The sequence below is a fragment of the Rhyacophila brunnea genome, unplaced genomic scaffold (genome assembly GCF_057557595.1).
Source record: "Rhyacophila brunnea isolate RB1 unplaced genomic scaffold, BYU_Rbru_1.0 scaffold_7, whole genome shotgun sequence".
Lineage (NCBI taxonomy): Eukaryota > Metazoa > Arthropoda > Insecta > Trichoptera > Rhyacophilidae > Rhyacophila > Rhyacophila brunnea.
In genome coordinates this window covers 3,010,618-3,024,862 of record NW_028233339.1, presented here as the reverse complement: position 1 = coordinate 3,024,862, position 14,245 = coordinate 3,010,618, and the positions used below count along the sequence as shown (strand labels likewise).

Below are 14,245 nucleotides of genomic sequence, written 5' to 3'. Positions count from 1 at the left end.
TCGACCATAATAAAAATCTTATTGGAATCATCTTATAGTTACTGCTTCAACAATTCATATAAAATGATTCCTCAAACTCTAAAGTTAAAAAAAATTTTTTAATGCTATAACTTTATTAATACACTTTTCCCAGTAATATTGGTAAATTTATCAACGAAGCGATTTTTTTTCACCCCTATTTTGTATTTACATTTTGGACAGTTGTCCAATTATTATTCAGAATATCGTTTATCATCGGCAGAATATTTTATAGAAAATACATAAGATGATCTTCGTTAATTAATTATGTTATTAAAATATTATTTAATTCCATATTGTAAAATGTAAATAATCATTGAATTGAAAATTATGTATATGAAATAAAAGTAGTTGAGGTGGGCAATGACTGAAATGATATTTAATTACAATAAAACTATAATCAATTTACTATAAAATAATTTGAAAAATAAAATTGAGATTAAAATAATTACAAGATAAAAAGAACTTTTTATATATAACGTTTTTAAATTTTCTGTTGAATTATTACGCTCAATATGCTCAAACTTGTACTTGATATAAAGTAAATAAAAATCAAATATATAATACTGAAATGTCATTTTGACATTTCATTTTTATTTCCATTGTAACGCACGTATATATTAATAATTTAGTTGCTGGGACCACCCCCTTAGCAACCAATAATAAATAGGCTTTTACTTTTTACGGATTTTTCTGAAATAACTTTCCATACAAAACAGAATCAACTGAAAATGAATTCAATTCTGCTTAAAGATGGCTAAAAGTATTAAAATAATGCACTGGCATCGTGTTCTGATATATTCTAAAAGTTTCAAATATCTAGCTAGTCGGGAAGTTAGTTAAAAACCGATTGCAAGATTTGTACTGAACAAACGAGAATACGAGCTAATAAAAACGTTGTAAAATAATTAATAGCTAGGTTTAATAAAGTACCGTATCGACTAAAAATATATTGTTTCTATGAAGTTTTTTTTCTTGTGTGGTTACAGTTTCAGAATAATTAAATAAAATGTGACGTTGATTCTTAGGAAATCTAATAAATATTAGCATTAGTATCAATGTTTAATTAATTATATAAATACAATATAATATGTACAGTATTTTCCCTAATGACATATCGCTCACCTATTATAAGCTGAATCGCACTCATTCTAAGTTATTTAACAAACACATACACACAAAGATCTCTCGATTCGCACAATACACTCTTGTTTCTAATTCGATGTGAAATAATAGTGCACCCCCTTACGAGAAGGGTCGCGAACAATGGTACGGGGCACTCCCTCGCAGCATCATGGGAGGATACTAACCCAGCCTGCACTGTCCGGTCACATTCGCATTTATCATAGATCGTGATTCTCCAAAGGCGACGCGATGCGAATGTATTTTTTCAATGCACTTTTGCTTGGGAGAGAGTTCACAAGCGACGCCCACGCTGATTCGCAAGGAAACTATCGGTACAGTGGGCACTGAGAGTTATTCAACCCTAAACAATCGATGATGTTTTTTTATCAAATACATACGATTCTTGGTTACCCATATGCTCAACACAGAATAAAATTTGGCCTAATAATCTTCTCAATTCATGACCAAACGATTAGCATTGCTATTTTTTCTTTTAAAACAAAAACTGTTTAAGTCCATATAAATTCTATTTACTGCAAAATTATTGTGATATGGCGATAGTAAAATAAAAAAATGCATAAATATACATTTTCAATATAAAATCATAATAATATGTTTTTACTGTTATGTATTTACGGAAAATATAGTCGTTAACTGAAATAATAGTTCGTTAAATTACATATAACGTACATATAACGTATATAAATCTACTTTAAATTTTAAAACAAAAATATATATAGTACTATAATATATTTTTAATTACATAAAAATAGTTTATTAAGTTAATTGTTGTAAGTACCTTTTTTAAATTAAACACAAGCTAATTCCAATAGTTTTATATGTAGATAAATATTTTAATTTTAACATAAAATATAACTGAATAATATTTTGTTATTATTAAATTTGAAGATATTTTGTTGCATTAGATTATTATAAGGACTGTATAATAAATAATAATGTTTCATTGTTGCGTGATTGATCTGTGAATCGCAGGCAGAAATTTTTAATCAGACTGTGCACAATGCCTTTGCGACCGGATGAAATAATTATTGGATTCTGGATTTATTGATTTTGTTATTGTGAATGGCGAAGGGAGTAAGTCAGTTTATTATCCAAGCGGGGTTTTGCGATAGACTCTGCTTTGTTTTATGTTATTGTTATTATCCACCATTACTATTACTGTGACCGGTATAAAATTGCAAACCAATAGATATGTTAATAGTGACGATGGTGCACTCGAACGAACTTGTTTCAATTTGAGTTAAATAAATTGTTGCGCAAAAACTTTGGTCAATTTAAATGAATTACTAGATAATTAGTACTAATAAAAATAAAATACATCATTTCAAAATAAATCATGATTTTTTAAGAATGATGTATTAATAAAACTCGTAGGTAGTAAAATTTATGCTAAGTAAAAAATGATATACTTCATTGGAAAAGTTTAAACTTTTGGTTTATCTTTATCAAAAAAAAAAATTGTAATGGTAATTTTATAATTCTAAACATGAAATAGTTTGAATTATCAAAACGAAAGAGCTCACAGAACAAAGTAAAACGATTTTTCCAATAATTGCGCATATTTAAGTTTTATAACAAAAAAAAACTACTTTAATGATTTCACACAAAAAAGCAGAATAAGTTAATAAATTAATAATAATAAATATTCGCTTGTTTTATTACGATAAATTTCGAGATTTTTAAAGTACATATATAATTATTCGTCTCGAAGAACAAAACTTAGCAAAATAAAAATTAAATTTGTTAAATTACACAAAAAAAAATCTATACTCAATTATATTATTAAAATTAAATTAATTTTGAATAATGTACGGTACAATTTTAATTTGAATCATTTATTTAATATTTTTGTGCATTACATTTAGTTTTTGGATGGTATTATATATAATGATTTGAAAAAATACAGTTATTTTTCATTCTTAATATTTTTCTACACTCCTTGGAAATAATGTGTTATATTATAATATTGAATACGCTCGGCGGTGCACGTACTAAAAATATGTTCTGCTTTTGTGCATTTAAATTGACCCAACCGAATAAATAGTACGCAGAATTATTGAACATGCAAACGCAGGAATCCGAATCTGTTACATGCATGACTACAATATGACCCCGCTAAGCCGTATCGCCTTTGTAATACTTTCATGGGAAATTGTTACTGCCTCTCTGTGCGGAGAAATAATTTTTATTTCTTTCAGCGCGTCACTCAGAAAATTCGCAAACTCGCTCCGAATTCCGACAGCCAACTTATTTATCGAAAATAAAAATTTAACGGTAGATAAACTTGACCTTGCGAAGAATTCTTACTTCGGATTACTTTCCTCTATTTTTCACAATTATTTTTTAAACTATTTATCACAAATTTCTTTTTAATATAAAGAAATTTAATGAAAATTTTGCACTACTTAAGTATTCAATTTTCTCCACATTCATTTCTATTTTATCATTTAAATAATTCGTAAATATTTCACTATAGTAAATTATTACAGTCACTATAAAAAATTATAAAGAAAATATAAGAAAAACCGTTAAATAAATTACACTTTTATAATATCAAGAATGTTTTTCTTTTTAAAAAAAAAATTCCGAATGGTTCCTACCTATTTTTTTTTTAATTTAAAGCACTTATTTTTTTTATAAAAAAAAACTTTTAAAAAACACCGGAAAACTGCATGGAAAACTTTTTCAAAAAAAATAAAATTAAAACTTACCGTTATGTAAAAAGAGTCGGAAAATTCCGAGAGCCGTTCTGTTCAGCTTCTTAGAGTATGCGATGATGCTTTATGATGGTCCTGTTGCTATGGAGACGAGGAGTCAACGATGTGCGCGTCTTCACTCAGCCGCCGCCTGGCCACAACTGACCGCGGCAGCAAACCCGGCTCACAATCTCAACCCGAATCCGCCGTGTCTCCCCCGGAGCGCCTACCACTCCAACTACACTCAAAAGTCCCAGTTTAGCGCAACTCCTTTTGCATAAAAACCTTCGACAATGCGAGCGAGTCCTGCCGATTCGCCAAAACTAACGTCGAAAACCGACCGAAACCAATCACAAGCCAAATACAATCGATCGAATATCACCCGTGCCCTTTTTTGAAAAATTGTTCGTTTTTTGAAAAATTATTTTATCGATGAAAACAAAACGCGATCGCGTTGCATCTTAATTCAAATTTTCCACGCGTTCTTTTTTTCAAATAAAGACTTTTCGTTGTATTTAATTTTTTTGTTAATTATTAATTGTGGCTTTTTTGTATTGCACGTGTGTATTGTGTATCGAAATGTGAGACGACGGCGGTTTGGTGCGAAACGCTTGAAGATTCGTCCGCGAATGAACTCTGTGCCGCCGATGGACCTGGACTTTAAATACTCGGGTGGCAGAGGGGGGAGGCGACGCGGCGCGATCGGCCGCAGGGTTCTAGCCCCTGGGGTAGAGCAGAGAGCCAAGAGTAGTATTCCTCGCGAGGTAGTCTTGCTACACGGAGAGTACTCCAAGATGCGCGCGGCTGCGCAAGTATGTGTATGTGTGAGGAGGGAAGTAAGGTTTCGCGACGCCGATGTACTTACTGCCTCAGTCTGCGACGAGACGCATCCGCGGGAGGTCGATATCCGCTGCGGTGAACCTGACAATGAAAACGGCCCGAGCGGAAATTTAATGTCTCGGCCACCTCAGTATTATTTATTTTATTATACAACGGCAAAAAATGTCAAGAATTTTACATCCATTGTGCGACTTTATGATGTCGCAATGGTTCATTCAACAGTTTTTGCAGAAATTCTTTGAATTTTATGAACACAATAAGCAGTCATTTTACATTTATCGTAAACATACATAAAAATCACAATTCATTCAATATATTATTGAAAACAAATACGTCTAAAGATTTGACATTCTTACGATCAGTCTATACAGTAATAAAATTATTTAAATAATAATTTTATAATGTGACCATTTATAAATTCTATTCATATTGCACATATTTATACTTAAAGACAGATAAAGATAAATTGAAAAACTTTTCTTAATCTTTTAAAACAAATATTATAATGCTACGAATAAACAAACTATACTATTAACATCAAAATCAGTACCTATGTACGTTATATAATTTACTATTCTGTCGTAAAAGAAAATTACAATGAACTCATGAATTACAACTATAATGAATATTAATCTTTTCCAAGTTTTCGGATAGGAAAACCGATACAAATAGGTATAAAATAAACTACTTCACGTGGTATTTCCTGGTGATTTAAAACGGAAAAATAAACTATTCCAAGTAAAAATAAAAAAACAAATTCATAAACAAAACTAATATTTAATGATTAACTGTTAATCTGTTTTACATAATATTGATATTGAAGTATTCCATTGTATTACAAAAAAAATCCAGTAAGTTATTATTGAAGTGACGTGAAAATCGTCTTCATACAATCGTAAAAATTGAACGAAGAAACTACTAATTGTTTACTGTAAATAACTTCATTAAACATAATATACTTACTCAAATTGTCACTTGAAAACTATTACATTTGAAGTAATATAATAATTTTGAAAAACCTCAGAAACATACAAAAGTTGGACCTAGTAGGACTCATGTCTTTCACCTTCCGGGCTTTAGCCTCTAAGCTATCAATCCCATATCTATATTGTCATTTACCTTTGTTATTGATCACAAAGAAGATTGCTTCCTGATCGACGGAATTCGAAATACCTCAGTTTAAACGTAAATATAAGAAACGTGGTATGGAGAGGTGCATGTTGGGCATCACGCGAAAGGACAAAAAGAAGAATGAGCGGATAAGGGAACAGACAAGCGTTTGCGATGTAATAGAATTTGCTAAAAACCTCAAATGGAAATAGGCTGGACACATAGCTCGAAAAAAGGATAATAGTTGGAAAAATTTACTCATGCAGTAGTATCCCAGTATAAAACGTCCGCAAGGTAGACCAAGAGGCCACTGGATCGATGAAATGATAAAGTTCTGCGGAAATACGTGGCAACGCAACGCACAGGACCGAGATAAGTGGAATCAGCTTGGAGAGGCCTTCATCCAGCAGTGGATAGATTCAGGCTGATGATGATAATAAATAGTTCGCATGAATCATGGAAGGATCGATAGAGTTCAAAGCCCCACTCGGACTAACTTTTTTTCTAGATTTTTTTTAATTATGTATGTTTTTGAGGTTTTTAAAAATTATGTTATTTTTTATTTATTAGAATCAATTATTCTTAAGAGCGAACATAGTGAAACGGCAAATAATTTTCAACAGTATGTGGAACGAAATTTCGCAGTCGTCGCCAATCGGAGACTGATAGTCGAGGTGTGAGCACGTCAATTTGTTTGTGATGGCGTCGGAGGAATATATTCTTAAATCGTGTAAAGATGACTAAAAAACGTTCCGAATGTACTCTAAAAAGAAAACATGTCAATGAATATACTATTATTATTAAGAATATAATAATAAACATAACATTAAAAGGACGCATGTTGAATTTTTATGACAAATTATATTTCGTTCGGCTCGCGTCATTTGCACAATCCGCGCATCGCCTAGTCACGATCTTTTTAGACCATGTCTCAGCTGAAGTATAGCCTTAAAAACCTTGTGTATATTATTCAATATTGAAACAAAAATAATTACTAAGTACCTATTCCTAAAAACATATCTACCAATTTTTATTATTATTTGACAAACTGCAACAAGATTTTTTTCACTGCGGATGCACTTTATAATAATTTGTAATAGGCTTTTCTTGTTTGTTTTTTTTTTTGCATTGCCTTGAAATTAATTATCAATCAGTTTAAATCCAAACACTGCAAATTTTGTTATGTGTACAAATTTCAATATCACCTTCAGAAGATTCGTGAGCTCATATATTTGTATGCGTGGACACCTCCTGCGGTGATGCATTTAATTATTTTCCTTTGACACCTTTCTTTGATACTAAAAATAATAAATTAGATTTTTTCAAAGCTATAAAATCTTATTTTATTCCTAACGCGTAAATTAATTTATTCTTCTTGACATTGATCTAATAATCGAAGAAGGTATAAGATGTAACTATGTCGTGACAAATCAATGTCACCATTAAAACGTAGAATTACTAAGGTTACGAGACTTTAAAATTTCAATAGCGAAGTGATACCGATTCTTCACTATTATACGGATCCAAGCCAAGAATGCTTTCTGTAAAAGAGGAACTGCTTCAAATACGTTTGGAGAATCGCAAACGTCATAATATACTGCAGACATGGCCCCCACGTCCTGAAACGGGCCCCCATGCTAGAATCCTTGGCGGCCCTCCTATCTATCGCTGTGGTTAAAGGCAATGTTACACTATACAAACATTTTCCAGATGGGGTATTATGTGTAATTTTAGCGATTTTTGTATTTTTGAAAACATCAACTTGAATTATTATGGAATTGTCGAGTATTGACATACAATCAATGACATTAATATGGACGAAGCATCTAGACAAAAAAATGACACTCACTTTTTTGTCGGGTCTGCCGGATGGCATAATCTGTTCTAACGCCATTACAATAAAAGTGATATTGCTATAAATTCCCGATGCTCTTTGTCGGGTCTGCCGAATGGTTTGGTTCGAACTTGCTAGCTACTGTACTGAGTGAGTTGTCCATTAATAATGTCGGCATACAATAATCAAAAATTGTATCGCATAATCACATATTTTAAAATGTTAATATCTTTCAAGTAAAATAGCGCCGCAGGCGAATTTTTTACTATTAGAGAAAAATTTTAATGTGCGTTTATCTCACTTATCTGGTCGATCCATCACGCCAGGCCCTCAGGCCAGAGCCCTTTCAGCCATGACTGCAGATATGACGAATAAGCAGAGATTCAACTTGTTTTCTTCAACTGAGTGCAGAAAAATCCATATTATTGAGCATATCGTTATGTATGCCTTGCTGGTAAAAACGCGCTAGTCAGATAATATAGATTCAAACCCTGCCTATTTAGTGAAACCTATTTCTACAGAGTGATTTGTGTTGGCGTTTTTGGTTTTGTTTCGAAGTGAAGTATAGTTTTCTATACCTGCCGCCGTACGAGTTATTGTATGGCACAATGGTTAGTTTTGTAGCGTCTGTTAATTTTAATAGAAAAATAAATATTATTTTTCATAAGTTTACCACCTGACGAATGATTATGTGCTATCATATAATATGAAGGTAAATTTCTATAATATTGTTTATGGGACAGTGTAGTAGGCAAAACATCAATTTATTGAATATATACAATGAAAAATATTAAATAGAAGAAAGCAAGGTAAATCACTATTTTACAACGTTTTTCTTAGCTCGTATTCTTATTTGTCCGGTGGTTCTTTGTCCAGTACAAATCTTGCATTAGATTTTTAACTAACTTCCCGACTAGCTAGACATTTGAATCTTTTAGAATATATCAGAACACGATGCCAATGCATTTTTTTAAATACTTTTAGCCATCTTTAAGTAGAATTGAATTCATTTTCAGTTAATTCTTTTTGTATGAAAACTTCGACACCATTATTGGTTGCTAGGGGTCTGGGGTCCTAGCAACTAAATTATTAATACATGCGTGCGTTACTATGGAAATCAATATGGCATGTCAAGTACAATTTTTTTTGATCGTTTAAGCCAGTCAAATCAAGTTTATATGGTTCAACAGAAAATTTAAAAACGTTGTATATAAAAAGTTCTTTTTATCTTGTAATTATTTGCTTCAACACAGATGAGGTATACGTATGAATCTCTACAGTTAAAATGTGATAGAAGTTGTTATCGCCTTGGATTCAAATTGAAATTGAAAAATAACAAATGAATTTGACTCAGCTGCCAAACGACTCAACTCAATATGCATTATAAGTGAGTAAAGGAATCCAAAATTAAATCTGAAAGTTAATAATTGATATGCCATGCATATGCATAACAGCCTGGGGAACAATAAAACATTCACTTTTGTGGAATCTATGTATTAATTAAATACTTATAAAACTTATGTTTATAAACGAAATATATATAAATATTTAATATTTTAATTTTTTTCAATTCATTCATTCTGTTGTATGTATCCATATTCTTTTTTTGCAAAAGACAATAAAAACATGGAGGATATGAATTTACAATCTTGGCATGCCATGTACCTATACAGCTGATAAAACATGCTGGGTGCTTTATCAAATATTCCATAAATGACATTTTTGTTTAATTCTAAGAGCAGATCACCGTTCTCAATAGCCAATATTCTTTCTGGGTCATCAGCTCCCGTACCATGCAAAATTTTATATACTATATTGATGCATCATTTTCAAAATAATGGTTTTGTAAAAAAATGTATAAGTACTTTAGTATATACCTAATAAACAGTTGATGATTTCACTTATAAATTGAAATTTTTTTAAATATTTATATATTATATTTCATTTATACAGTTAAGTTTTATACTTAAGGCTATACCTCAGTTGAGGCATGGTCTAAAAAGATTGTGGCTAAGCGATGCGTGGATTGCAGGTCGTGGGTGCAAATGACGCATGCCGAACGAAATATAATTTGTCATATAAATCCAACATGCGTCCATTTAATGTTCTGTTTATTGTTCTATTAGTATCAATAATAATATATTCATTGACATGTTTTCTTTTTAAAGTAAATGGGTAACGTTTTTAGTCATCTTTACACGATTTAAGAATTAATACCCCCGTCGCCATCACGAAAAAAAATGACGCATTGACACCTTTGCTCTCAGACTGCCAGCGAGTCCAAAATTTCGTCGCGCCTATAGTTGAAAATTATTTGCCGTTTCACTAAAGTATCGCCTTAAGTATTTAATTAATAAATAGATTCCACAAAAATGAATGTTTTATTTTTCCCCTGGCTGTTCTGTTTTGTCCGGTTGTTAATATAATATAGTCATCATAAAGAATGTAATGTGTGTTTAATTTTAATAAATTCAATTAAAGAGATTCCCATAAATAATAATAATACTAATGTATTTGAAGACAGGTTTACATGAACATTTATTACAATATCATTTTATGAGATATATTAAAATATACTCCGTAACAATGATTCTCTTTCAACATTACAATTTTTATTGCTAATTATAATACGCGTTTATACAATATATAAAATACTTAAACGGTGGAATGACAATGTGACCCGTTATCTTGTTAAATAGCGACCCACTAGACTACCAAGCCACTGACAGTGGTCAGAGCTGTGTACAAGTGTATTATAATACCTACATTTCACATTATACAAGATGCATTATACTTCTCCGCACAAAAGATGATCTACTAACTGAATAAACATTGCGATGTTTTATAATCTGGATTAAATTAATAAAAAAGATGATTATATTATTATCAACAATAATAATAAAATAATTTAAACTTATAAATCAGTCAATTTTGTTCAGGGTTAATAACCGGAAAAGGGATGGAATATTTTAAACAGTGGAGTGGATAATTGATAATTGGTGCAGAACACCAGATTCGTACACATGTAGTCAAAACCTGTATAAAATTCTATTGACAAGAAAATAATTACAATTCATTTAGAATTTAAAACATTTCTTTCACTTATTTCTTCGCTTTACGTACCTACAATAATTGTATACTTGAAAGCTAATAAACGTAAATAATTACAGTTCATTTACAATTTAAAACATTACTTGTCACATATTTCTTCGTCTAACGTACAATACTTTATACCAGAAAGTTTATATAGGTAACTACCTATACGTCTTGTTTCGACTAATTTCATTCATAATTTTTCGATCCTCAAAATACCCTATCATAGTTTAATATTGTCTGTCTTTACTTTTAGCATGCACGATGAAATTTCTCGAAGAATAAAGCTGGGGTGGAGTGCTTTCGGACGTCTGAATAGTATCTTCAATAGTGACCTACCATTATGTCTTAAGCGTAGGGTGTTTAACCAATGTGTGCTACCCGTGCTCACGTATGGCTGCGAGACGTCGACCGTCAGGCTAAGAGTCGCACAGCGTTTCATGGAGTGGTGTATGTTGGGCATCAAGCGAAAGGACCGTAAGAAAAACGAATGGGTTAGGAAGCAGATAGGAGTACGCGATGTAATAGATGTTGCCAAACAGCTGAAATGGAGATGGGTGGAGCAACTGGATAAATGCCATCATTCAGTGGTACCCAAGGGGCACGAAACGGCGACAGGGTTGCCCTAAAAGCCTCTGGATTGACGAATTGGTAAAGTTCGGTAGAAATACGTGGCAGTAAATGACACAAGACCGAGAGAGTTGGACGAAGCTTGGGGAGGCCTTCATTCAGCAGTGGATTGACCCCGGCTGACGATGACTTTTAAAATGACACTTAATTTTTGTATTTAAACTGCGACCACGGTTTACATAGATAGAATAATCTGTTTTATTTGCGCTAAAAAATAAACTTTTGAATGAAAATTTTATTAGCACTTTAGTATTATTAAATTCTGTGCGGCTATCATCAAGTAGATAAAATTCCTTCTGTAATAATTATTTTCTAAATTACGTGTATTTTATAATATGTATTCACTCTACTTAGCATCCTAGAAATGTGTGCTGCTTATTTTCATTTCAACTAACCAATATGTCGAGTATTGAATACTGATAACATATTTGTATTTAATATTATTATGTGTGTATCAGTGGCGAAGGGTGAAGGTAGGCTGTTAAGATCTGACATAATATTGTAGTACTCACGAAACTTTATCAGTCATGCGTTTTTTTTTCATTGAACTAAGACTACAATATACAGATTGCGTTGTTAGTTTTAAATTTGAATTAAACCCTGTGAAAACCAATCTAATAATAGTTAAAAAATACTCGTCAACTTATAAAATATCTAAAATTATTCCATTAAATCATACATAATTTTTGATATTTTATAGATATACTAATATTTTTTATCTTGCGTCATAATATGTTGAGTATATATAGGTACCTATACTTAATTCAATGAAAAGAAATAAGTATGAATAAAAAAGTGTGCACTATTTTGTCGGATCACCCATAGCATATCAAAACTATTATGGTTTTGTTTAGGAAGGATTTAATTGATTTTAAAAAACTAACCAACACCATCTGTAAAATTGTAACATTAGTTCAATAAAAACAAAAACGCATGACTGAAAAAGTTTAGTGTGCAGTATTTATGTTGGATCTTAACAGCCTACCTCCACCCTTCGCCACTGGTGTATATAAATATTATGAAGAGATTCAATTATGTATATACTATGTTTTATTTAATATAATTTTGAATAGCTCACATGTTGTAAATTCAATACAGTCGTATAAAATATTCAATCCATACCACCATGTCTCCGTAATGTGTTGAAACTAGATTATCTATTTTTGGGTATACCTACTTGTCTTGATCTTACCTTAATAGACAAATTAAGAACAAAAATTAAGTGTCCGGAAACTTGTACGTATGCAGTTCGCCGTATCACACTACAACGTGAAATGTTGTATCGGAAATATATGGCCGTATATTAAAGACCGTCCAATCTTTTTGGGTCGTATATAGTACTGACTTAAATTCATGTTTAAATAAAACACGGTTCTTGTTGCTTTACACTTTACAGGAAGCCAGCAGCAAACAAATTTTGAAAATAGTCTATATACTGGATTAATTGTTAGGTTAGGTTAGGTTTTCATACTTGAATTCATGAATTTTGCCAAAATCAGCTATGAAAATTGAATTAATGTTCATGTTGAATCCGCTTAAATTGAAGAGCGTATAGTATACGGTCTTCTCTTTCCGATAGAAATATCACGGCAAACTTTGCCACGGTGAAATGTTTTACGTACAATTTACATGTAACCACGTGTCACATAGAAGGCTTATTGTAGGCGTTGGGTCTTTGGGAACGACTTTCAGAATCAGCAAAGATGTTGTATAGCGAATAGTCATAATCTCATCTCTTTCCGATAAAAAAGCTCACGGCGAACTGTGCCACGGTGAAATGTTGTACGTACAATTTACATGTAACACTAAATTTTACTATGTAGGTATGTGTCCTTTTTATGAGTGTAATACAACGTATCAAAAAATAATATTCAGGTTATATTTTTTAACCAGTCGCCAGTTAACTGAAAATCTATATTTACCAGCGGAAGGACAACATTCCGAAATGTAGTCTATCTGTAGAACAAAACAAAAATAACAAAGCTACAAAAGATAAAATGGGAAATCTCTGAACAATCAATATACTATTGCAGCCGAATCAAAGTTGCTTGCGATGGCACTTTTTCGTCCGGTTGATTTTTGATAGCCACGGAGATTGTATTGGTAATATTTTTATTTGACATATGGGAATAAACATGATTTACGCAGCTTTTTATATTCTATCGTGAAACGTTGTGATTCTGTTTTGGGATTTTTCGTACAGTATGAATGAAAATATCGTGCCAAGAAACAATATGCATTTTTACCACGTTTTTCTTATTTGTCTATATCTGTATTCTTGTTTATCCGGTGGTTGTTTATCCAATACAAATCTTGCAATCGATTTTTAACTAACTTCCCGACTAGCTAGACATTTGAAACTTTTGGAATATATCAGAACACGATGCCAATGCATTCTTTTAATACTTTTAGCCATCTTTAAGTAGAATTGAATTCATTTTCAGTTAATTCTGTTTCGTATGAAAAGTTATTTCGGAAGAAATCCGTAATCCAATCCACTATTATTAGTTGCTAAGGGGGTGGTCCTAGCAACTAAATTATTAATATATATATACGTGCGTTACTATGGAAATCAAAATGAAATTTCAGTATTCTATATTTATTTGTTTGTTGCAAAATAGCAAAAAAATGATTTGTTGACAATTGCCTTATTTGTCCTAAATTATTATAAATAATGAACATCAGGTATGATGAATCTCTAAAAACTTTTCACTGTTTTGAAAAGGATTTTTTTTTTCATTAATACATAGAATTTTCAAGTTTATATGATTCAACAGAAAATTTAAAAACGTGGTAGGTATTTAAAAAGTTTTTTTTATCTTGTAATTATTTAAACTAAGGTTCTAAGAATAGATTCTTTCTATAGAGTCCAATAGTA

General features: G+C 31.3%; 1 protein-coding gene across 1 annotated transcript in view; it reads right to left on the bottom strand.

The window, feature by feature from the left end:
• tnc (tenectin) overlaps positions 1–4,495 on the bottom strand; it is a 183,402-nt gene extending 178,907 nt beyond the window's left edge. The window contains exon 1 of the mRNA XM_085957631.1: positions 3,876–4,495. The gene's annotated coding sequence lies outside the window, so the exon portion shown is untranslated. The remainder of the gene's footprint in view (positions 1–3,875) is intronic.
• Positions 4,496–14,245: the final 9,750 nt, after the last annotated feature.